The sequence below is a fragment of the Opisthocomus hoazin genome, chromosome 15 (genome assembly GCF_030867145.1).
Source record: "Opisthocomus hoazin isolate bOpiHoa1 chromosome 15, bOpiHoa1.hap1, whole genome shotgun sequence".
Classification (NCBI taxonomy): domain Eukaryota; kingdom Metazoa; phylum Chordata; class Aves; order Opisthocomiformes; family Opisthocomidae; genus Opisthocomus; species Opisthocomus hoazin.
In genome coordinates this window covers 10,345,845-10,372,901 of record NC_134428.1, presented here as the reverse complement: position 1 = coordinate 10,372,901, position 27,057 = coordinate 10,345,845, and positions in this window count along the sequence as shown.

Genomic DNA, 27,057 nt, shown 5'->3' with positions numbered 1-27,057 from the left:
GTGTGTTGGTAAGCGCTGTTAAGTACTGCTCCATATTACTTTACCGTTGCTTCAAGAGCTGTGAAAAATCTTGAAAAATTCTTGTTGTTTGCATCTTCGGTGCTGTACCAGGTCCTACAGCCTGCGGTGAATCTATGACCTGCAGCCTGGCATGCTTCCGCTCTGAGCTAAGGTGCGAGCATTATAAAGGGTATATTCAGACCAATGAGAAGGAAAAAACTGAGGGCGGGCACAAGGAATTTTTACGTTGAAGACGAGGATTTGCCGTCTGCCTCCAGGAAACAGAAAGTATCCCCCAAAGTTAGGATAACAGAAAAGGTTTTTCCTTCTAAGTTTATAGAGGTGAAATAGAGTTACTTTATGACTAAGACTTGGTAAACAAAGTACATATATAAGACAGTTGATAATTTTAGTAATGTGGAGTAATGTTTGCCATAGGAACTAGGGGATTTTGATATTTAGTCAGTTCTGCCATTGATTTACTGTGTCAGACTTTTTCAGCACTGTGCCTCCATTTCTGCTGTGATAAAAGGTGGGTGATAAATTTGCTCCTACAGATCTAGGGGATTTTTAAATATTTTGAGACTTAAATTTGCAGATGATCACAGGGTTATGACTGTTTGTGGCATTACTTTAAAAATATTTTTAATTCCATGTTTTGTTGTTTTTTTCTTCATAAGAAATTTTGCCTTTTTACTGAAAAGTTTATATTCATTAGGAGAAAATGTTTCATGTGCCCCCAAAGGAAATATTAATTTACTTCTCAAGGTTTCATTAAGCCCCAAACTCTCATGTCTTCTGTGGCAATAAGACAACTTGTCTCATTCATGGTCAGCCACTAAATCATTGTGTCAGCCCTTATGTTGATGTAACACCACTGCACATAGAGCTAAAGTCGGAGTCTTGAAGCAGTTCTACTGTAATTTTTGTATTGATTGCTTTGGGGATTTTTCATTGGTCTATCTCTACTGGCATAAATTATTGTCAGTAGGATTAACAGAAGTACTGCTTGTACTTGGCACCAGTGAGGCTGCACCTCGAGTACTGTGTTCTGTTTTGGGGCCCTCGGTACAAGAAGGACATTCAGGTGCTGGAGTGTGTCCAGAGAAGGGCAAGGACTGGTGAAGGGTCTAGAGAACAAGTCTTCTGAGGAGCAGCTGAGGAAGCTGGGGCTGTTTAGTCTGGAGAAGAGAAGGCTGAGCGTGACCTGGACAGGCTGGAAAGTTGGGCAGAGAGGAACCTGATGAGGTTCAACAAAGGCAAATGCAGGGTCCTGCACATGGGGAGGAACAACCCCATGCATCAGTACAGGCTTGGGGCGGACCTGCTGGAGAGCAGCTCTGCGGAGAGGGACCTGGGTGTCCTAGTGGACGACAGGTTAACCATGAGCCAGCAGTGTGCCCTGGCTGCCAAGAAGGCCAATGGCATTCTAGGATGCATCAAGAGGAGTGTGGCCAGCAGGTTGAGGGAGGTTCTCCTTCCCCTCTACACTGCCCTAGTGAGGCCTCATCTGGAGTACTCTGTCCAGTTCTGGGCTTCCCAATTCAAGAAAGATGAAGAGCTACTGGAGAGAGTCCAGCGGAGGGCTACAAGGATGCTGAGGGGACTGGAACATCTCTCCTACGAGGAGAGGCTGAGGGAGCTGGGCTTGTTCAGCCTGAAGAAGAGAAGGCTGCGAGGGGACCTTATAAATGCCTACAAATATCTGCAGGGTGGGTGTCAGGAGGATGGGGCCAAGCTCTTTTCAGTGGTGCCCAGCAACAGGACAAGGGGCAATGGGCGCAAACTGAAGCAGAGGAAGTTCCTTCTGAACATGAGGAAGAACTTCTTCCCTCTGAGGGTGACGGAGCCCTGGCCCAGGCTGCCCAGGGAGGTGGTGGAGTCTCCTTCTCTGGAGATATTCAAGACCCGCCTGGACAAGGTCCTGTGCAGCCTGCTGTAGGTGACCCTGCTTCGGCAGGAGGGTTGGACTGGATGACCCACAGAGGTCCCTTCCAACCCCTACCATTCTGTGATTCTGTGATTCTGTGATTCTCGCTCTCTACAGCTACGTGAAAGGAGGGTGTAAGTGAGGCAGGTGTTGGTCTCTTCTCCCTACTAACTAGCGATAGGACGAGACACAATGGCCTCAAGTTGTGTCAGGGGAGGTTTAGATTGAATAATAGGAAAAATTTCTGTACTGAAAGAGCGATCAGGCATTGGAACAGGCTGCCCAGGGCAGTGGTGGAGTCACCATCCCTGGAGGGGTTCAAAAAACATGTAGATGTGGCACTTCAGAGCATGATTTAGCAGGCATAGTGGTGTTGGGTTGACGGTTGGACTTGATGATCTTAGAGGTCTTTTCCAACCTTATGATTCTATGATTCTAAGTAACAGCAGAGAGCAAGGACTCAACTGTGCATTCTCCAAGCAGTTGTTACACAGTTTGGAGTTGGGGCAGCCTGGGGAAGCCTGGTGCGGAGCAGCTACCGGTACTTCCCATGCTGCTACCAACCTGCCCCTGTAATGAAAATACGTGAGTGTCAAAGGGTGCAGGGGCTCATCTCCTTGTCTGCTGTCCCAAAAAGGTTTCAAACATTTCATTTTAAAATACTAACAATAAAAGGAAAAACTAGAAACTGTTTGAAGGATGTGGAGAGGCGGAGGAAAAGTAAAGATCCTACACACAGGCTCAGACAGCCTGGATTTGTAGGCAAGAGTCAACAGGATAAGAAAGGCTTGATCTGTGGGGTAAAGTGTTAAACTGGGACTGAGACACACAGGTTCATCTCTTGGCAAAGGCTTCAAGAGTGCAGTCAGCTCACGCGCTCTGTGCTTGGGGGGTCTCTGCAAATCCGAGATAATATAGTTCCTCTGTGCTCACCCTTGGCTGGTATTGTCTGCGAGGAGACTAAGCTTTTTCAGAGAGAAGCTGTTTTGCTCTGTACATTGTAGAATGCCGTGCACTGTGTTATCCAGGTTCCAGAATGGTTAAATCAGTGTTCCAACGCCATATGCTCGATACAGGATACAGTTTGGATCAGTAATTTGTCATCATTTTGTGGGATGGAAAGGAGTATCGCCAGATTTCTTTCTTCTTGAGGATAGAGATTTTGATTAATTTTTTCCCTTCTCATCAGGGTTAGCACTTTGCATTATATAAATTTCAAGGCAGGGAAATTGCTCACTTGACAGCTGTGGATAAAACACGAAATTTTAGATAATGTTTTAAATTCACCAGGGACAAACCTGCTTCAAGGTAATTTGTAAATTAAACTAAATTCAAATATTGTCTCCTGGCATGTATCTGTAATTAGAAAACTCTCTCAAAGAGGAAAGAGATGTCTGGTAGACAAATTATTTTGCTGCTAAAAATAGGAATGTCTAGAGATTGGGTGATGTCAGGCAAGTCGTGTGTTGAACAAGCTTTCTTCATTTTGCATTTAAAAGATTTTCCCAGCCTACCAGCTTGACTAGCTTCAAGCTTGCTATGTAAAAGGTAATGGGGAGAGAGTCACAGTATGAGATTTTGAATTATTTGTCACTGCACAGATTCTTTGGTGTGAATTTGGTTTCAAAGTTCCCTCTTTTCCCACCTCCCTTGTTTCTCTCGATATTGTCTGTCTTTCTGATACCTGAAGGGAGGAAAAAGCTCCTCAGAGAAAAGCTTTTTATGTTTGGGGAAACGTTATTTCAGAGTTGGTTTGGGTTTCTTTTTCTTGGATTTGGTCCTTACGGTATCATCAGCCCACTTACGCTTGCGTGCAAGAGCGTGCGAAAGCTGCGCAGGCCGTGAGGTAGCTGCAGTTTGCATCAGCAGCGGAGAGCCTCCGAACCGCCCTGCGCCACGGAGCGGCTGGATGTCAGCCTGCTTTGCTCTCCCTTCTTTTCCCTTCTTTCCCTTCCAATTTATTAAATTCGGTGCACGACAATCCTGTTTGCATCCCTGCCTTCCACTTGCTCTGCTGGTGGCTTTCATGGGAGCAGTTGCTTACCTCTCACTGGCTGCAGTGGTAACGTTTTTGGGCATGGGGTTAGGGAGGAGAGGTCGCTGGGAGACATTTGTGTATATTTTGTCACCAGCCTCATGGTTGCATTTGGGCTCATGAACAAGGGCTATGCTGCCAAGTAAATGCCACTGGCTTTCCCAGTTTTACAGTTCTGATAAAAATTCTTTGCAGTGGGAGATCATTCATTCCAGTGTATGAATCAGAAAAGAAAAGAAACAAAAATATCCTTTGCAAGTAGTAGTGTGTGGTAACATATCTCTAGCAGATTACGCTTTTATTCAATTTCTTTGTAAGAGGCCATGTGTCAAAAGCCTTTTTACCTAGATCTGCTAAAATGGTATATGGAAGGACAACGTATTTTCTTCACCTTTTACCTTGGAGCAGTAAACATTGTTGCTGGAGACCATTAAAACCTAGTTGTGTCAGCTCCATTTCCAACTCTGGCACTCTCTCAGGGTTAAGTAGCACTGATACTAATGGGAGGTGACATCAGTCAAAAACTATGCCAAATCCAGGTACAGCAGGCTCCAGGGCAACCGATATTCAGTAGGTTTCTAATTCTGACCTGTAATTGCAGTCATTTTCAGAGGCTTAATGCTTTCCAACTGAGTTTTCCTTATTCCTCTGTAATGCAGAAGCAAAGTTGCAGCTGTGTTGCAGCTAAAGGACAGGAGAAAAAAAGGGGGGGAAAATATCCATCTTATGTAAGTAAGGATTTGTTAAATTTGGAGTTTTCAAAATGGGAGAGGCAGTGTTCCTCGGTATTTCAGAAGACATACGCTCTTTGGCCCTTGGAAGGACATGTACCAGCTCACACACCATGCAAATCTGTGTGAAGCAGAAATCCACTAGCAGCTACAATTAGAACTGGGCAAAAAAGAACAATACTAACTTCTTCACCCCCAAATACAGTCGTCTTCTCACTGAAAGTGTTTTGTGGGATTGCGGTAGATTTGAAGGAGGAGAAGAATGCTGCGGGAAGCAAGTAACAGGGCTTTCCATTTCAAAAGGAAATATTTTTCAAGAGTAAAACTAACTAGATGAAATAGGACATTAAAATATGCAAAACCATGAAGACAAAACCACTGTTCTTATTTGAATTGCGAGGTATGTATTCTCCCTAAACTAAAATTTTTTGAGTCTTTTAATTCAGAAAGGTAATTGGAGGATCAGTTTTTGACAACACGATAATAGGGGCACAAACATTCCATTTTAGGGAAGACCAATGGGAGCAGACTGCAAATGTGACATGATGGAAAAAAGACAATATAAATATTTTGGTGTATGTAATTAGAAACAGAAAAAAAATGTTGAAAAGTAGCAAGTCATTTCTGTTCACCATAAGGGTTCAAAAGAAAAAGATGTATACTAAATATAAGCTATGATTAGACCTGTTGGTAGCCTTGTGAACTGTGACGTGCGGAATCAAACTTCACAACTCAGAGAGTTATAAAGCAGGTATGTTTATTGCGGCGCCGGGTGCAAGGGGGATCACTCCTCCTAACTTGCACACCGAGTCATGAAGCATGCACCTATTTATTACAAAGCTTATCTAAGTAGGCTGGACTATTGTAATTATTTCTAGGAATTCATTATCATACTCCACCCTTCTTTAGCACTTGCGCAGTGTCGTCTGGTGGTCGTCTGTGGGCGTCTTCTGGATGAAGGCTCGTAGTCTTCCTCGGTGTGTGCTTTCACCTTTGGCTCAAAAATTCCTGAGTTGTCTGTGTTGGCCGAGTCCCAAACCATAGAAACAGTTTTGGCTTCTTACAGACAACAAAGTTCTGGTTATCAGTCCTTGTTTCTCTTCGTTTGTCTCACAAGCAGTCCTTGTTAGCAAGATTACAAAAGAACAGAACTGAACTGAATAACAGTGTTTAACTCTTACTTTAACATAGATGCAAAATTATATAACAAAATTAAACTAAAGCTATAGCAAAATCGAACTAATTTTCAATTCCCCACATCAACTGTATGTAGTACAACTTCTTGCTCAAAGACTGATAGCCCTTCAAACTTCACACTGCCAAATGTTTCACCATTGCTTTAAGGAAATCCTCAGTCCCCAAGTGTTGCTGATGATGTTGCACTGCAAAACACTCCTTATAAATGATTTTGATCTCTCTATTAAGCTTTTTACTTCCTTTGCCAATATGCAGGAGCTACCTTGAAGGGTTCTTTTTTGTTGTTTGGTTTCAATGCATTTGCAAGGTAGTTTCATTTCTCTGAAAGCTGTGAATTTTTTTTGTATGTTTCATGGTGATGCATAAGACTTGTAATATTTCAGCAGAAATTACTCCCATAAACTACTTACTTTCTTGAATGTGTGGTATCTGAACTGAGATCATAGGCAAAGGAGGATCTGATGAAAACACCTGGGTTTGAACATTTTTTCTATTTTTGCAACACAGCCGTCAGCTGTCAGTGTGCTTTCTGTATCTTGCCTTAAGAAAAAGTCTTTATTTCATCATCTGAACTGTTTCATTCTTAGAAAACAGAGCTTTGCGTACTGTGTTGAGAACCTGGAGGACAAATGATCCTGCTTGATTTAATACACAGCAATCAACAGCTCCATGAGTTACTAGTAGACTTGCTTCATGCGTGGAAAACCATAGGAAGATAAATGGGAAAACAAACATCAACGTGTGAAGTCTTTGTTATTCATGTAGAATGTAGTAAGGGAGTATTAGTGGAGATAAGTTCATTTGTTCTTTGTATTTTGGAATTAAGTGTGGAGGGTTGCAACCTGAATAACAGAGATTTTTCCCAGGCTTCAGCTGGGGAAGTGATTTCCAGGGTCAGCATCCTCATGCAGGAATTTGTGAATGCTAGGGACTTTTAAGCTGAATTTGGGACATGAAAGAGGCCTGAGCTCGGGGTGCTGATGACACCCAAGTGGGTGCAGCTGTGGGCCATGATTTTGCTGAGGCAGGGAAGAGAGGTCACTGCCAGGCACTGCTGTGCTTTGGTTTCCAGCCACAGGTAGGAATGCTTGCATTTGGCTTCCTAGCTGTGCACACGGGTCCAGAATAAGGCTATAAAACACTTTTCTTTATGTTCCTCGGTTCCTTATCTTCTCTGGTGTGAAGGTTTGGGGCTTAAAAGGAGGAAAAGAGATTGCAGACATGAAAGTGAGCTCTGGTGAGCGAGGAGGTGATAACAACCAGCTGGATTGCTCCGTGTGATGCAGTTGGTTCTTCGGGTTTCTTATCTCCTCTTTGGATTAAGCGGCTCTGAGGCACAAGAAGACTTGATGCTTTTGCTGCTGTATAAATGTGGTGATGCGTCTGTGCTGTGCTGGATAAAGGAGCAACGGAAGAGTGAGTAGGCATACTTCAGCTTGCCCTCCTTTAGCTAGTACAGGTTAAAAAGCAGCGAAAACCCAATAGCAGGCTCATCAGCTGCCTAAATACCTATGGCTTGCAGTCAGCTCGGGAAATCTGTTAAAGCCCTTGTTGTACAAGTTAAAGGTTGCTCAGATGTATCTCAGCAGTTTGCCTTCACATTCCTGAAAATGCTATCTAGACGCATTGATAGGCAATAGATAAGATGCATATCTTCTAAGTGCAGAGTCAGGGAGCGACCGTGACCTCTTAGACCAGATCCTGTAAGTAGACATTTATCATCCCCTTGGAAACATGCATCGGCAGTTCGTCTTTTGAAGTCAAAACAGAGAAAACAGAGCTGACTTTGAAAGGAAGGTTCTGTCCAGGGTTCATCTAGATTAGGGGCTCTGACTGCCTCCCTTGATTCACAGCATTTAAAAAATTCATAAGAATTGTGGACATGTTTGCAAGTGGTGCGATGAGAGTGCTGTTGGATAACAAGTTGTCTTATCTATGCAACTTTGCTCTGTACAAAGCCACACTTCAACGTGTAGCCAGGGCAGAGGTCCAGTACCGTCTCAAATCAGAGCGCTGTTTCTCCTGGGCTGAATGCTCTTGCTTCTGTCCATGTTTTCCTGCACTGAAGTTTTTACAAGTTGCTGTGTTGTTGGGCCCTACAGAAACTTGTAGGGTACAATTCTATTGGTCAATTCAGGAAACATTCTTTTTAGTAGCTTACCGCTGAAAGTTAAAATAAAGTAGGGGTGGGCCACAAGTATGAACATACAGCTGCAGGTAACTTAAGTTTTAGGCAAGTTTCCAAAGGCATCATCAGTGGCTGCTCCCTTTAAACATGCTTGGTGTGACCCCAGCACAGCCCGGGCTTTACTTTTTATTGCAAGCGAGGGCTTAAGCCACTTGATTGTCTCGTTCCTCTGTGCCAGAGATAGCTGGACTGTCTGCCCACTATACAAATGGGAAAAAATGGGACCTGTTTCACTCACATATCATATTTGTCTGAATATTGAGAATACTGACAGTTTCTCATGCCTTTCAGTCATTTTTAATTTATAGAAGAGCAAATTTCTTGTATCTTCAAAGATACTTCATTTTTTTGATTCATTGTACAGGAAATTACTGCAAGCTGGTTTCTCCATTTCCCTTCTAATACCCACACAAAACTCAATTAAAACTAATACCAATTAGCTGTGAATGACTTTCGAGAACCATATTAAACAAAAAATATACGCAGATGACAGCTATTTAAAATACAGGACTATGTCAGTTTTAGTATCTGTTACATTGCTGTATTTCCAGGCCATAAAAGTGACAAGAATGGCATGCACTGTGTAAAATTTGTTATGGTCACTTAAAAAATTGTTTTTTATTATTATTAATTACTGGAAAGTCAGATCTGGATAGTAAATATTTTTGATATGTAGTAGTGATTTTCATGAACTCACACTTCATACTATGCAACTTAAAATATTTGTTTGTCTTAATTAAGAGTCTTGCTGCTGCCTATGAAGTGCTTGAAGTATTTTTAGTTGCTGTATAGGTCTGTGAGATGCATGTAGCTATAGCTACCTTATGCTTCCTCTGTGAAAAGGTACAAATTGTGAAAATAGTTCCCAGTGTTGTGTTCAGATTTACCAAGTGAATCAGGGGGATAGCGGGTTGCCCAAATGACGATACTAAGCCACACCAAAGGTTCAACTAACCAGCATTGTTCAATAAAAGGTGTCTGGGGCAGAGAACAAGAAAAAGACAAATATAAAAAAAAGACCTTTTAGGTGACTGCCCCAACCATCTGTGACTTACAAATTTTTGGTTACTTGTAGTTGTTAACCCTGGATGAGATTTTATTCCTCTGAACATATGAATATACTGCAGTCTCGAATCCATGTAAAATGTCAACACCGACAAAATCCCATAAGAATAAATCTCAATACCTCTTTATAATTAAATATATCTTTTAAATGGTCTGATCATAGGTTAAATAGCTTTGTTCTTTTGAATTTCAATTTTGCATCTGACAATGGTTTCCTATTAACCAACTACAGTTGCTTAGCTCTTATTAGAAAATGTCTTGGCCGTGGTCCTGATTTTTAAACACAAGTTTATCTTTATCCCTTTTCCTTTTCCTTTTCCTTTTCCTTTTCCTTTTCCTTTTCCTTTTCCTTTTCCTTTTCCTTTTCCTTTTCCTTTTCCTTTTCCTTTTCCTTTTCCTTTTCCTTTTCCTCCTTCTTTTCCTTTTCCTTTTCCTCCTTCTTTTCCTTTTCCTTTTCCTCCTTCTTTTCCTTTTCCTTTTCCTCCTTCTTTTCCTTTTCCTCCTTTTTCTTTTTCTCCTTCTTTTTCTCCTTCTTCTTCTTTCTCATGTTTGTTGATTAGTAGTCTGCTGAAAATTGAGCAAACCTCAATTACAGTTTCTGAACTTGCTTAGTGGAAACCACAGGGGTTGAGGAGCACCTTTGGAGCGGGACTGTATATTACAACAGCCAGTACAGCAACGCATAAAAAAGACAGAATAGATGAACTGCAGAGCAAACTGAATTAGATACAGTTACAGCGGTGTAATGAACTGGTGCCTTTAGTAATTAGCCAGGACTAAAGTGATCTACTGTGGATTATATTCTTTGACTCTCTCTAATAATCTAAGTCACATTTCCCCTGGTTGACATTTACCAAAGACCTCAAGTCAAATGTATTTTTTTCTGGTGTTTCATAGCTCACTTCTGAATGCTCCAAACCTGGATTTTAATGCTGAGAGCTTCAGTTTAAATTGTCCTTTCTGCAATTTTGTATGCTTCTAACTTTATTGCAATTCTGTCCTTTAAGTCAGATATATCAGACACTAGAGCAATTATATTAGAGTATAAAACTTGTCTGGACTCCAAAATGGTAATAAAATTTGAGTCCTTTTCCCTGGAACTGGCTCTTTATGGACCTGTTTTCCCAAGAGAATATCCACCGACTTCTTCAGGGCTTCACTAGTGTCCAGGGCTATATCGGGTTTGCGTGGTACTGGGTATGGTGGTTCTGGTTCTGGGCCCAGTCTGCAAATGCACAGCATAGGTGCCCCCAAAGGTGTGACTTCAGCGTGTGCTGCTGTGACATCCTGCTTGTTGTTCCCAAAATCACTTCTTCTCCAAGGCCTCCTTCTTCCCTGATTTTATTTTGTCTTTCTTCTGTTGTTTCTTTAGATTTTACTCTATTTTTTCAAAGCAGAAAATATTGCTTGCTCTGTGCACTTTAGTTTTACTACAGACTTCGGAAGTTTAAATAATAAAGTTTTAAGTAATATACTAACTACATAAGCATATAAATGTTGAAATATACATCTAAATTTAGACGTATTTGATGCTTACTTGTGAAGATTTGATGATCCTTGAACTTTGGAGTCTTTTGTGAAGTTACAGTTTCCAGTTTTAGTTCCTGACTTTGAGGCTTGTAGTCTGACCTTAACATAGGAACCGATATTTTTATTAATGTGTTGTCTTTGAGAATGGGAGCTTCAGGTGAAGAAGTTCTGGTATGATAACGCTCGTGTCAATCTGTTCATGTTTCTTGTTAAGGGATCCCAACTGCGAAATCCAAACACTGCTCTAGTATAAGTAATAAGCAATGACACATGCTTAGTCAAATAAATTTGCAGTTTTCTATTTCTCTCTTTTAAGACAACTTTCGAATTGTCATCTCATATGTAAACCTCAGGCTGATGTATGTCAGGTGTTGGCATCAGGATTATGAAGTTGAAAAACAGATTTGAGCAGTCAACAAATTTTGTATTTTCATCTTGCTCAAAACATGCATATGTTGATAGTATTTACTAGCACTTATTTGCATAGGGAAAAAGCCTTTAAATGCTGCTGCTTATCTGGTCTTTAGCCCCGTAGCATTTATAGCAAAGATGCTGTTAGCTGAGTTATTTAATCTGGTGTTCAAAAGGAAATGTCAACCAGACCAGCTATGAAAATTAAACTATTCCAATGCCTTTAGGACTTCTTTCTTCCATTAGCTTTAAATGAAAATAAGCATAGAGATTTTTCTGTTCTTTACTGAAATCCTTCTGTCCCTGTTTCTCTTTTTGTGTGATTTTGAACTACTGCATCTGCTTTTCCTTGCTCTGTTACAGTATCTGTCATTGCTCTTGCTTTCTGTTGCATTTAATTTCTTCCTCTCTTCTTTTAATATTTAAATCCTTCAAACCACCTGAGTTTTTAATGATCTAATTTTCTAAATCCACCAAATACCTAATACTGTTAGGGTTTTCTGTCAGTTTGCCTGCAAGCATCCCTTTCCTTGGTGCCCATTCGGTGACTTGTACCATGCCTACAAAATCGTTCACTTGAAACAAGGGTTATGTTGCCTCCCTGCAGCCTCTCTGGTCGGTCTTTGGCAACTTGGAAGGATTCACAATCAGCAGTTAATAAACATCTCTTTCCGGATGCACATTCTTTTAAAATTCAGACCCCAGAATGCCAGCCAGAGGATTGTGTTACATTTGAGTTTACCAACTATTAGGAAAGTTAGAGATAGGCTAGGTTTTTTTTCTTCTATTTGTACAGTTGATTGACTGTTTCATAGAATCATAAAGGTTGGAACAGACCTCTAAGATCATCAAGTCCAACCGTCAACCCAACACCACCAATCCTGCAAAACCATGTCCTTAAGTGCCATGTCTACACATTTTTTGAACCCCTCCAGGGATGGGGACTCTACCACTCTACCACTTCCCTCAGCCTCATACTGAGTTCTCTTACAAATGGATCTGAGACAATTCTTGATTATCTGCTTTAGTTGAAGATATGAAGTGCTCTGTATAAAGCAAATAACACTGCTAATCCAAACCCTATGTGAGCTTGTGTAAAAGAGCATGCCATGAGGGTGGGATTGAGCAGAGAAGGGCGTGAAGTGGATAGAGAACTGGCTGAATGGCAGAACTCAGAGGGTTGTCATCAGCGGCGCTGAGTCTAGTTGGAGGCTGGTGACAAGTGGTGTCCCCCAGGGGTCAGTACTGGGCCCAGTCTTGTTTAACTTCTTCATCAACGACCTGGATGAAGAGTTAGAATGTACCCTCAGCAAGTTTGCTGACGACACCAAACTGGGATGTGTGGTAGATACACCAGAAGGCTGTGCTGCCATTCAGCGTGACCTGGATAGGCTGGAAAGCTGGGCAGAGAGGAACCTGATGAGGTTCAACAAGGGCAAGTGCAGGGTCCTGCACCTGGGGAGGAACAACCTCATGCACCAGTACAGGCTTGGGGTGGACCTGCTGGAGAGCAGCTCTGCAGAGAGGGACCTGGGTGTCCTGGTGGACGACAGGTTAACCATGAGCCAGCAGTGTGCCCTGGCTGCCAAGAAAGCCAATGGGATCCTGGGGTGCATCAAGAAGAGTGTGGCCAGCAGGAGGAGGGAGGTTCTCCTTCCCCTCTACACTGCCCTAGTGAGGCCTCATCTGGAGTACTGTGTCCAGTTCTGGGCTCCCCAGTTCAAGAAAGATGAAGAGCTACTTGAGAGAGTCCAGCGGAGGGCTACAAGGATGGTGAGGGGACTGGAGCATCTCCCCTACGAGGAGAGGTTGAGGGAACTGGGCTTGTTCAGCCTGAAGAAGAGAAGGCTGCGAGGGGACCTTATAAATGCCTACAAATATCTGCAGGGTGGGTGTCAGGAGGATGGGGACAAGCTCTTTTCAGTGATGCCCAGTGACAGGACAAGGGGCAATGGGCACAAACTGAGGCACAGGAAGTTCCTTCTGAACATGAGGAGGAACTTCTTCCCTCTGAGGGTGACGGAGCACTGGAACAGGCTGCCCAGGGAGGTTGTGGAGTCTCCTTCTCTGGAGATATTCAAGACCTGCCTGGACGGGGTCCTGTGCGGCCTGCTGTAGGTGACCCTGCTTTGGCAGGAGGGTTGGACTAGATGACCCACAGAGGTCCCTTCCAACCCCTACTATTCTGTGATTCTGTGATTCTGTATGGCAAAATTGACTGGAGCACTTATAGACCCTTGAGCTTAGAGAGTCCCAAACGGAAGCATCCACAGCAGATTACTGTGCAGTGAGGTTATACTGCTTTTGAGGCCTGGGTTGCTCTGCTGGCATCTTCACATGTGTAGTAGAGTTCCCTGAGCCCAGACAAAACACTTGAGAATACTTGGATTATAACCGGTTGGTTTTGGGCTGCAGAGCTGAACATAGGCCTGTGGTCGTATTACTTGATGCTCCCAGCCAAAAGAAGGGAGGGGAATGGAGAATATATGAAGTGTACATGAAGGAAAAAGGTGAATGTGTGTGTTCATAGGCCTTTCTAAAATGTCAGTTTTTACAACAGCAAGGCTGTGCCTTCTCCTGCGAGAGAGAAGAGCGGACTCCTCTGGCTTGTGTCCCTGCTGCTGGGGGCTTGGTCTGGAGAAAGCAGGTTCGGGCTGTCCAAACTGAGAAAACCAACAGCGAAGTGGGGTGAACTACCAGAGGCCCATGCTCAAAGACATTTCGTGGCCCTGTTTTATGTCATGGCATAAACATAACCTGAGGCAAACGTAAGCAAACTGTCTTGGCATAATCCAATAGGATCCTATGTGTAGTGACTACATGCAGCACAGCTGCTCGGGGTGGAGGCAGATGTGGGACTGACTTGCTCAGAAATATCTTCCGAGAGCTTTCGAGTTCTCGACTCTCTTCTGTGATTTTTGGACAGTGCATGAAGTGTGTAACATGAATTATTGCATTTGCTGTTTTGTAGTGTCATATAGGACTATTCAAATTTTGTCTGAGTTGCTACTTCTTTGAAAACCATGCAGTGGAACCTACACTTGCCTTGCTTCAGTTGCTTCAGGAGGAGGGGGTTATTAAAAGAGATTTTTCAATCCCAACCTGTGCTATGGCTGAGTATTTTATTCCATTCCCATCACAAGCGCTTGAACAGGTATCTTGGGGAGACAGGCCTCTCTTCCTCTTGAGCACTGTTGTAGAGGGATGTAAATGAAGAGTAGGGATTTTATTAGCCTCTTGCCCAGCAGTAGAGAAGTTAAAATCCAGAAACATGACCATTCTGATGTTTTGTAAAGAAAGAACCTGGAAGATGTACATGAATGAACTGAACTTTTATTAAGCATGAATGAACGTTAACAATGAGTGAATATTCCTGAAAGCCTATTCTCTTTTGCTGTTCAGCTGTTTTAAACGTAAGTAATCACAATGCAAAGACTTCTCTGTTCTGTAAAATGGGACATGCTTACTAACCAAAACAGCAATCTGGATTTCATATAAAGCCATTTTGAGGCAATAAGGGGGGAGTTAATCTGAAAACAAGCTCATGTTTTTTAATGAGAGCAAGGTATTTTTTCTTCATGTTTGAAAAATGATTGATATTGGAGTGATCGCTTGTGATGATGATATACTTGCTGCTGACTCGTGACGTTTGCATTGCATTCATCTACAGATCATCTACTGAATATCTCTAATGAGAAGTGCCCTGTGAAGGAAAAATAAAAATTCTTATTAGTATTTTAGAATACTAGCTATTAAGATACTTCTTCTTAAAAAAAGTTTGAATTATATTTTTATTGCTTAAGTTTTACACCAAATTTAAGGTGGATGTGAGACTGCTCGTATCCCTTACATAGCTAACACTTGACTGTGCTGTTAATAGGTTGCCATTGACTTTCAGTGCAAATAGGACAATTTTGCGTACACCTCTTCTTCCTTTCAACATAGTTTCTGCACATCATCATAATACACTTTTACTTGGCAAAAGTCAGAATTTTGGTTACCTGGGATTGAAAAATATTGTTGGAAGAATTGTTGGAATAAGGCAAAAGTTAGGATGGTCATTCATCCAGAACTCCAGCCAAACTCTAAATGAGCCATTCTTTGTCTCTGTGCAAGTTCAGATCACTTTCCCTTTCTCCTTGCTCAGTTTTGTGTGCTTTCATCTGAGACTAAATTAAAAAGACCTAAATTTTGAAAAGATACATGTAGCGCCTTTTCAGAGACTTAATACAACTGGAATAGTTGGGAGTATGTTTTGGGCATTTGTCCAAGCCTAAACAAATCTCTATGTAGTCCGAGGAACAAGAACTGAACTGCTATTACAAAAACTGCTTTCAGAGTTGAAAAACAAAACAGCCAGCAAGTGCGCTAGGCAGAGTAAAACAATTCTGCCTTTCCCAGCTGAATAAGAAATAAGTAGTTTCAGCCTCTAGTCTTTTTCCTTTCTGCTTCACCTGTGAAAGCAGTATTTTTGGGTCAGCGTATTTTAACTCGACTTAGAAAAAATAGTCAAAAACACTGGCTCACCCCAGACAGTCCAGGCAACAGTAGGGCAGAGAATGGAGCTTAATTTGTTGTCCAAAGCAATTCACAAAGTGGTTTCTACAAATCAGTTCATGGTCTGTAAACTTGGTTCATTTTGTTGTATGCAGAAGCAACCTGATGTGTTGCTTTTCCCGACTCTGTGTATGCTGTGCAATCATGTACTCTTGGAGTGAATTAATGATTTTGTGTGTGCACACGTTTTCCATTATTCATTTAGCATCCTCTGTTCTCATTGATATTCTAGTTTTAAATGCTATGAACATGGTCAAAGCAAGTTGTTTTAAGTATTTAAATACAAACATAGAGGAAACAGTTAGCACTTCTTACCACCTCTCCCCTAAGGTAACAGGTGGATATCTTAAACTCACCTCATCTACTCAGGGACCATTTCCTCATCGTGGTAGAAAGACCCTGGCTTCTGCCTCACTTGAATGGGCAGTTTTGAAATTTGTGTCAGTAGAGCAAATCATGTGCTCTCTGTGTGTGTGAAATGCAAAACCACATATATAAAACCTTTGGAAGACATTTTTATGTGATTAAAGAATGTTTACTGACGCTATGGGAATTGATGTGTGTGCTCCTTGCTAGTGTGGTGGTCATTGCCTTCCAATGTACTCCTCCTCCTCTTAGGAGAGGCTCTTAACTATGGGCCTGTACCTGAACAGAGAGGAAAGAAGGATCCCTGTTTCTTTATCTTCCATTTTTGTGTTTTTGCATAAGTGCAATGTACTTCAACTTTAGCCCGTAGCTTTAAATGTGCAATGTTAATGCTGAAGACATAATCATGATGTTTTCACTTTGTAAGAGGGGAGAACTTGTTTCAAATTTATCTCTCCCCTTGAAGCAGCTGTTGTATCTGAAAACTCAGAATATGCAGGAGGAAAACCTCACGCTAGTCAGTCTGATGATGATGGTTGAAAGAGGCTTAGAAACAGCTTAAAGGTCAAAAATATTGTAGCTGTAAATGGAAGTGTTTAAAGCTGGAGAGAGATTTATGGAAGAGGACAGCATGAATTGGCGCTGGAACCATTCTTTTCCATTATTTCTCTAAATGACTCTTTTAGTAGTGCTGAAATCAAGATACTCATGTTTGAAAATTAATGGGAAGGAACAGCAAATAATTAGGAACAATGCTATCAAGTAGGTAAGTACTCTGCTCTGACTACTGGCATACCTGATCCCAGAACTGCAGTGAATATGATACAGAATGAAAATTGGAGTGGATTACCTTTCCATCCACCTCCGTCCTTAACTATTAGCACTCAGCCCCCTCCTCCCCAAATTATTAGAGTGGTATGGTAATATTGTCTTAGGAGTGGTATAGAAATTAAATTACTTTATTGTGGTTGAGAAAGAAAAGATGTCTCTATTTTTTCGAAAAGTGAAGCTCCAGGTACAAGTTGCCTGTACAAAGAATCTGTAGAATTGAGCTGAGGAGAACTTCTGTATGGAATTGGAGGAAGCCATCATATATCACCCGTATATGACCTGGACAGGCTGGAAAGTTGGGCAGAGAGGAACCTGATGAGATTCAACAAGGGCAAGTGCAGGGTCCTGCATCTGGGTAGGAAAACCCCATGCACCAGTACAGGCTTGGGGCGGACCTGCTGGAGAGCAGCTCTGCGGAGAGGGACCTGGGAGTGCTGGTGGATGATAAGTTAACTACGAGCCAGCAGTGTGCCCTGGCTGCCAAGAAAGCCAATGGTATCCTGGGATGCATTAGTAAGAGCGTGGCCAGCAGGTCGAGGGAGGTTCTCCTCCCCCTCTACACTGCCCTAGTGAGGCCTCATCTGGAGTACTCTGTCCAGTTCTGGACTCCCCACTTCAAGAAAAATGAGGAGCTACTGGAGAGAGTCCAGCGGAGGGCTATGAGGACGATGAGGGGACTGGAGCATCTGTCCTACGAGGAGAGGCTGAGGGAGCTGGGCTTGTTCAGCCTGAAGAAGAGAAGGCTGAGAGGGGACCTAATATATGCTTACAAATATCTGCAGGGTGGGTGTCAGGAGGATGGGGCCAGACTCTTTTTCAGTGGTGCCCAGCAACAGGACAAGGGGCAATGGGCACAAACTGAAGCAGAGGAAGTTCCTTCTGAACATGAGGAAGAACTTCTTCCCTCTGAGGGTATCAGAGCCCTGGAACAGGCTGCCCAGGGAGGTTGTGGAGTCTCCTTCTCTGGAGATATTCCAGACCCGCCTGGACGCGGTCCTGTGCAGCCTGCTGTAGGTGACCCTGCTTTGGCAGGGGGGTTGGACTGGATGACCCACAGAGGTCCCTTCCAACCCCAAACATTCTGTGATCACTAGCTGTGATTCTCCAGCATGCAGAACACTGGGTCATGGGGTACTTGGAATATGATATTCAAAGTCTCAAAACACACAGACTTACAGGACATAGCTATGTAGCTGTGTCTCGTGAAGCATATGGGCTAGATCCTTGGCTGGTTTACACTGTTGCAGTTGCAGTGATTTCTGTGCACTGCCACTAACATCAAATTACAGCCGGTCAAAATCTGCACGGTTAACTCTGTGCCTTTGAGTGAATTTTCTCTTCTTCAATAAAAGTGATAGGAAAGGTAGCAAGCTCTGTAGGCATTATTATGGTGGTTCTATGGAAATTTTTGAAGAAGGCCACTTTAACAGAGGACAAGTCATCTTTGAATATGGGTAGCTCTGGCATGGAATGTTTAAAGGTGCCAAGGCTGAGGCAGCAACTGCTCTCTGGCTCCTTAGGACCAGCTCTGAGACTGCGTGTGGGAGGGGGCAGAGCCTGCTTCTGATCAGTGAACGAGAGCTGACGGGAGGTGTCCGCGTTCCCTCCCCCTGCCTTACAGAGATGAGCGCATCTGCTTTGAGCATTCATGCCTGAGTAGGTGCAGGGGAGAGAGGAAAAGTCATTTTCTAAAAAAAAGAATTCAGAGAGTGTGGACAGCATCAAAGATGTATCAGGTGAGCTGAGGAAGCTTACAACGAGCCTGTTAAAATCCAGCAGTGATTTGAACTTTCATATCCAGGCTGAAGCTGACCTTCCTGAGCATGCAAGCCCAGAATTTAACTGGTGGTGCTTAGCAAATGCTTTGTGTTACACGGTGGTCGGAAAGGAAATATCTCATTTTGCTATTTAGCAAACAACAGAAGAAGTGCTGGAGGGTTTCAAATAACCTTGAATGCCCTGTGCTACTGCTGTGAGTGTTGAAGGATGGAAATTCTCCCAACACATTCCTTTCTGATAAAGGGCAGCTCTCTGCTACTGACCTGCTAAACCTCCAGATAGTCTTTACCCAGCTATTGTCGTTGTCCCTTCATGATGGATACATGACATTACATTAGCGTAGCTTTTATCGCTAATTTTGATTGCTTAAAGTGAGTTGTTGTATGAAAACTGTTTAAGCTTCCTAGAAATTCTTCCTCTGCAAACCCAGAAGCATAGTTTGAGTCTCTGAAATCTTCTGTAAATCACTGAATAACTTTACAACTCTTTTATGAGAGGGAAGACTGAGAGAGGAGAGCCTTAATACCATGATCTATCTCTAAATAACAAGCCTTCATGAAAGGTGGTTTTTTATTTTATTGTGTTATGAATGAGTGACTTTTGTTTACAGAAGAATACAAAGACTTATGGAGGTTTTTTTTACAAAACTGATGATGTTAGGTTTCCTTTGTGGCCTAGATAGAAATGAGGTGTCATAGTGTGTAGCCCATCACTGTTTCAGAGAATCCCAAAAGTCAGATGCCCATTTCTAATGGACTATCAGATGATTAAGATTTTTTTACTTTATTATGTCTCTTTTTTTCTGTCATTAGGATTCCTTTTCTTTGGAAAAAATTTTCACTGATCTGAGAAGCCTTGGGAAGTTGCATAGATCTTAAAGCTCCGTAGTCTTGAATGCATATTCCATGCTGCATCAAGTGGACTGTGACTGTGTGCCATGATGCAAAACTTTTTCACATATTTTTACATTTTTTAAAAGGTGGAGTAGCTGTCTCGGGACACCGTCTTCAATTGCATTGCTGTTTTTTAACTTTGTTAGAAACACTCTTACTCCAGTTGGATTACTACTGTAAATGGCAACCAGCTGAGAAATCATTTCAGCCTTTTGAGTGCTTTGAAAGGAAATCTTTCATGGCTCTTTGTATCCCACATGGCACATAAATTGTAGTGTAGACTGCTGCAAGTTGTATGTAACAACGACCTCTGATCTAAATTGGCTTAAGAATACAGTTAGTGTTCCTCAACAGCGTAGAGGAGTTCAAGAGAAAACTGTCTTCCCTGTGTATTGTGTAAGGCTGTTGTTGCATTGCGGTGTCTCAGATAGGTTTGATCACACCTGTTGGGGACACAGAAATCTGTAAGTCCCGGTCACACCGTTGTTTCAGCAGGACGAACCAGGGACATACATGAATGTAGCAGAGGTCAACTGAACTTGCAGCAAATTCTGGATCTGCTCCTTCCCGTGTTAACTTTAGTTCTTCAAATAACTTCATTTTTTTTATGCTGATGAAGCTGTTTTCTTTATCACTATAAATCATTGTTTTATGCTGATGACACTGTACTTCTCTATTGCCATTAATCATCTATAATGCTTGAGAAGGAAGTGTTAATGAAGAATACAATTTATTAAACGTCACCCAGCGGGTGGGATAAAAGGGTGGATTAACTGTGAGCTTTATTCTAACCAGGGCCAAAATAAAGTAATGACCCAAAGAGAGACTTGTGGGTCCGGTGTGAGACCTGTGGGCAGGGGCGAGCAGGACACGAACAGCGGCTGCGGGGAGCAAGGACTGGTTTTGCAGAGCGGGTGAGAGCCTGGGGAGGTCTGGGGCTGCCTGACAGAGCCAGGAGGAGCTGGTCTGGAACAGTGGGGCTGTATCTTCGTGTGCGTAGCACAGCGTGCCGTGAAGAAGCAGAGCTTACCAGCTGGCATTGCTGCATTACTCTTTGTGAAGCCATGGCAGGAATAGAGGGTAATTGAAATTTAGCTTTTCTCCCCCCGAGGTACCCTTGGTCTTTGGAAGCGCAGGATACCCTGTGATATTTCCCTTGTCTGATCAGAGAATAAACTCTTGCAAATTAGGGAAAGGGACTTGAGTTGAATGGCAGCAAAGACTGACAAAACAAATGCCTCAAGCCATAGCTATCACTGAGAGAGTGTTTCAAACCTTAATTGAGATCAATCTTTGATTGGCTAGTTTGTCTGTGCTATAAACTTTAAAGACCATGCTAGTTACCTGTCATTTTCAGAGATTGTTTCTATACCCAGTCCACTTGAAGTCTATGCGCTTCCCAGAAGGCACAGATTTTTTTTTGTTTTTAATTTTTAATTTTTTACCACACTTTGCTTATGGTGATATTATATGGGGTCAGTGCTCAGTCAACTGTTAAATAAATTGCAAATTCTACAAAACACAGCCAGCAGAGTCATTACTAACTGTAATGCTGAAACTTCAAGCAAAATTGCATCTGGCTACAATGCTATTCGGATGCATAAATTATACAGCCTCTGATTATCTTAAAGAAAATTCAGCCATTAAACTTATTTTATGGGCACAAAACAAGGGGAACTGCCAAAAGGAATCTGTGCATCCTAAAAGTCATGAGAAGAAAAATAATTGGCAAACCTTTTCTGCCTGCAGTTTTATAGAATGTTCTCGCTCCCTCCTGATGTTCAAGCAGCCTCCACCACTGGCACAGATAAAATCACACAATGGCAGAACTGGTGGGGGGAACGCAGCCGGCGTAGCTTCTGAACAGCAGGTGGGTCAAACATTGCAAGTCTGACCCCAGACAGCACGTATCTTTACATGCAGATCTAGAAGGGAGAATCTCCAGGGAAGAAAACTATAACTCAGTGCAGAACAAAAGAAGGATGCTTGATAGTTTGCTGTTCAGCGCTGCAGAGTTCCTTCTGAAATCTTTCCAGCTGCTGTGCTGCATGCGAGAGGCCAGTCCTCTTCGTGTATGAACAGGTCACTGGTGCACCTGCATCGTATTAGTGTTAAGGCTAAAGAAGAATGAAGAATGGGGTGGCTGATTGCACACCAGCTCCAATGGCGTGTGGATTACCGAGCCCATTGGTGTCAGCAACCCCTCCAGCCCAGGGGGAAGGCATGCTCCTTCCTGCCATGTTCCCCTACATCCCATTTTATATCAGGATTGCCAGTGTTAAATTCAGAGCTACCTTTGAAAAATAAGGGAGCGTGTTGCTTAAAACAGTCCTGTCACCACATTTGCAAAGTTGCTTTAACGTACTTTAAACCATTCCTATATTTGACAAGTAATTGCCAGAACAGGTTATATGTCACTGACCTTTATCAAAGTCTGATTTTTCCCAAGTCTTGTCTCCCAGTTCCCTCTTGTAAAGACATTAAGAGAAGATAATTGCTCCCTAAACTAATTGCCTTCTCTGCTGTTCTTTTCTGGACTTTTGCAAGATGGAGGAATGCTTACTACTGTTTGTTCTTCGAATAGGTCTGAGCTCCTCAGTCTGGAAATGAGAGGAGGTACCCCAGTTCTCTGTTTTCATTGCCTTCCTTCCTCCCTTCTTCTAACGAGACTTGTGATTCAAGTGCATTGCTACTTTTGTGCTGGAGTATTTCTGTGCAGATTTTGTGGAGGAAATCATCATTTTATAATCTAGTATGTGCTATTTTATGAAGAATAAATATGAGTAACAACAGTAATGGAGGGTGCCTGTGAGTTCATGTGGAAGTACTGCATTACTGTTACCAACGTTACGGAACCTGAATCTATTTTTCCTCACTGATTAATCATAACTATTCAGTATTTCAATTTAAATCGATCTTTGAACCACAAAGAAGCAAAGATTAATATGGTTTTAACAAAGCTCTTCTTTTTAATTCAACTATACAATAGATTCTGACTGATTTAGCTAGTGGCTAGCACATTTTTTTCCAAGCATGAGCTATTCATTGGTTGAGGTATATTGATAGCTAATAAATATGAAGAAAATTGTTAGTGGTACTGAATCATATCAGAGTTTCACGTAAACGATTGATGTTAGAACATACAGGATTCCCATGGTGTTACAAAAGGAGTTGTTTTGACAGTAAGTCAACACTTGACAGTGTGTGGTGTGATGCTTGTCTGCTGCATGTTTATGAGCACGTTTGAATACACCGCGCTTTGGGAGGACTCAGTGTTGCTGTTTACCCTTATTTCAAGCTAGATGCAAGCAGTTTGTTTGCACCTATGTTTGGCTGTCTGTTACGCAGGTAAGGTGTGCATCACCCTCTGCTGCCAAGGTGTCCTGGAGAGCTCTGCGTTTACAGCAGGAATCTTATAGCAGTCCTGGTAATGTCACCGATGAACACAGGGTGTTCTCACCATGTGGAAGGGTGATGCAAATCTTTCTTCCAAGATTACTTCACTTACATAGAATTACTTGATTTTTGAAGGTAAATCCCAAACTATGTGTAATTATTGTGCATGGTTCTAAAATAAATTGGTACATTTCCATAGGAGAACAAATGCTGTAAAATTTTTGACTGGGCTTAGTTCTTGGAAAAATCTGAAAATCCTTTTGTTGAGTCGACTTAGTGGCATCCCTAAGCATTTACAGTAAATTCCAGTGGAAATGGTGAATGACTTCATTAAAAAAAAGTAATAGATCATCTTAATCTATCAGAAATATATAAATGCCTTTTCATTTTCAGGTGCAAGGAAGACAAGAACGTATCTCCCTAAGAATTTGCTGCACTTAGCTTAAGACAAATTCTGCCTTTCCTTTCAATTTTAGTCTATTAATTTTCAAGCGCTTAGAAATAAATTATAATTTCTCAATTTGTTGATTATCTGAGAGTCTGATTTCCCAGCTTTCTTTGAGCCCATTCCATGCAAGTTAAAATATGGAAGGAGGAGAAAAGCAGGGCTGGAAGAAAGAGGAGAGTGTGATTTCCCACCCACCCCTTTTTTTTTCTTCCCCTATTGTTGTTAAAGTTAGCTGCCTTTTTAGTGACGATAGCTTGATATTCAGCGAAACTGTTTCTACTCATTATGTAAAAAATGTTTGAAGCCTTAACTGGCTGAAATGACTCATTTTTGACTGCTTAAGAATAAATAATATTAAAAAACAGAATGTATTTTAAATGTGAAAATGATGTCTTTTAGGTTACCATTATAGCATTACCCTGCCCATGGCAGCGGTGTTGGAATGAGATGATCTATAAGGTCCCTTCCAACCCAAACCGTTCTGTGAGGCTATAGAACATGTTAAAATCTGCCTTGATGCACTTTTTAGTGCCTCGTGGGAGAGAGATTCCATTTTGTGAATTTTAAATTCACAAGAAGAAAATATTTAGGCACATCTCAGCGTGCGCTATAACATGATTATAATTTGCAAGAGACACCACTGGACTGCTATTTTTCCATAGCTAAATGTTTGAGACTTATTTTTGATGGTTCTTTCTAAATTGAAGGCAAATGCACAGTTTTAATGAAAAAGTGTGGCATTGTTGAAAACCTAGCTGTCAAGTAAAAAAATAAGCCAACATCTCTTGATTTTTAGCCGTATTGCTTATGCTTCTTGCTTTTTATCTTGAAATATTAATTTCCTGCAAAATGAGCTTTGAATTTCATCACCATTCTATGGAGGTCATGAGGACTATGTTCTCAAGTTTTGTTGAAAAAAAATCTTGCTTTTTCGTAGGAAAACAACAACAACACTAGAGTCTTAATAGCAATACACTAAAGAACAAACTTATCCTAACTAACTTTCTATTCCATGAGGAAGAATGTCCCATTTACATACAGATCTTTAAAAAAAAAAAAATAAAAAAAAAATAGGAGGTCCAGTTGAGAATTGCTGTTGATAGTGATGCTGGCACTTTTAGTTTCAGTTCTAGACTTCTGTCATCCAGGCTGCCATGAGTTCAGAGGTGACTGTCACCGCGTTTTGCTTGTGTCTGCCATAGTGGGGTTGCAGTAGAGTTTTGGACCACTCAGCCAATGTAAACAGGAACTTGTGTAATTGCAAGAATCCCCAGCCGCTTCACCTCACTGTTTGAGAGAGGTGTTCAACTCCCTTTGAATGCTGTTCAGTATACCATATTTCTTCTGAGGTTTATTTACCCTTTTTCCAGTATTCTGAAGCTGAAATAGTTCCGGAAAGATAGCTGCTGCCCTGGTGTTCTGTACGACTGTATCTGAAAGGCTTTCTACTTCGGAGATTTTAAAGTTAGTAAACTTACACTGCAGACATGTGCTCTTTCTGAGTGTGAATGTGGATTGCAATCTTCTAGAAAAAAGAAACATCTAGAAAAAGGGAAGCTATTTAGAAGCACAAATACATTTGTTTTAAAAATGCAGTTAAAATGCATAAATGTCTTCTGTGTATTTGCTGTAGCTTCCTATCTTCATTTTTGTGACATCTAGCAGAGTTTAAAAGGAATTTGGGAAAAAATATTTCTTTCATTTGAATGAATAAAAAAATAATCTATTGCAAATTCTGTAAGCAATGGATTGTAATAAATCAAATTTTGTACTCCCCCTTCTGGTTGTGTTTTTAAGGAGTTGTGCCCACCTGGAAGGCCAGGAATAAGATTGTCAATTTGTAATTTGAAAATAGTTTTAAAATCTATTTTTAACTGTGAAATGAGTCAGCTAGGGAGCATATAATTTCTTCTATTAAGATGGTGCGTGTATGTAATTTAAAGTAACAACGCAAGCAGATATGCCAGTGTTGTAGTGGTTTTCATTTCAAACAACTTAGAACAATTTCTGTTTGCTTGGGATTGTGATCTGATAGTTCTTCTCACATGGAGCAATACTTTACTGATCTTGGTAGGAACATTTAAGTAATAAGTTTACTGAAGGCACAAAGTATGTGTCAGACAAGCAGAGCTGCAAGGCCGGCACGCTTACAGGTAACGAAGGCTTGTTGGCAAAGTAAGGACACTAGGCAGTACAAACAGAAATGTATTTATTATAAGATGCCACCTCCACAAGAAACACATAAAATTCTACCAGTGTAGCACATGATGCGACAGTATAAAATAACTTCTTTTATTTTTGGTAAACCAAATTAAGTTTTCCATCTGTATATGCAGAGATGTTAGAAACAACTGTCGGATTCCAGCATGAAGCCTTGGCAGTACAGGCATGTTTTCTGGGCTGCAGACATGCGCATCCTGGCTGCGCGTATCCGTTTGTTCAAGGACTGCTCTGCCGGTGTGAGGGCAAGCAGGAGTGCCCGTCCCTGCAGGTGTGGTAATAACTCTGCTACAGCTGTGCCAGCTGCGGATCGGGCCCACCGAAGCCTCATTTGTTTGAGACTTACATTATTAAAAGTGTGCTATTTAATTCATTAGGGAAGCTGCCTCCAGTTTCGAAGTACTAGCGATGCTTAGAAGTTTATATGTTCTGAGAGCCCAATAAGCATCATCTACTTCAGTTACACAGTGTAGCACTCTTAGATGCCTGGTTGCTTTCCCAGATTGTGCTGCCTTGCTAATTAAATCAGACTTGGGGATTTGAATTTGAATAGGTGCAATATACACAATAAGAGACCGTAAGTAGTTTCAGACTGGCAAGGCCTGGACGTGTGTTTAACTACGATGGAAAGTCAGCGGAACCTGACGCTGCCTTCCTGTCCTGTGGCCGTGTCCCACTACGAGACTTGCTGCAAACACTTCTAATGCTGTTTTCTGTCACTTTTTATTCTGTAAATAACTTTTGTTTTTGAATAAGATATGACTTTCCTTCCTGTAATGCTGCTTTAAATGAGATGACAGTATCACATCCTCAAATTTCACTACTGTCATCAGCATTGAGAAGGAAAAATTGACTGACCCATAAGAGCATCCCAAAGCTGCTGAGACAGGACAAAGATGACAGCTGGAAAGTAAACCACTCTCCTAAGGAATGTAAACCATGTGTTCAAAAATGGGAGTAAGCGGTATTTTTGGATAGTAGCACTACTTTGTATTTATTTCAAAATGGACAATAAATGGAAACAGCGGATCAAATCTACAGGCTCTATTCAGATTGTAGCTTGTGTTAAATGTGAAGAAGACAGGCCTTCCAGCTTTTCCAGTCAGAATAACCCAGAAAGTAAATTATATGACAACAATATCACTTAGGAAAGGAAAAAGATGAACAACTCTTATCACAGTGTAAGAGGTATGACAGCGTGAAAATGGCAGCTATAAACCAGAGAGGTCTGAGGAGGGCAAGTAGTGCTTCAGATAAAAGTATGAAGCAAGGGTTACTTGCAGTGTAAGAACGAGAAGCGTATACTGTGAAAAGCTACAGCCCTGGGCAGAGCGGCGTAGTTGTTGAACAAATAATTAGAGGAAACACTCATTTTTAAAAAAATATTTCTCTGTCTTATAGTTAAAATGACTTCTTTGCAAGCTTCTTGCAGCTTTTAAAAGATGTGCAGGAGCCCATTGCTCAGAAGATTTTTCCACAG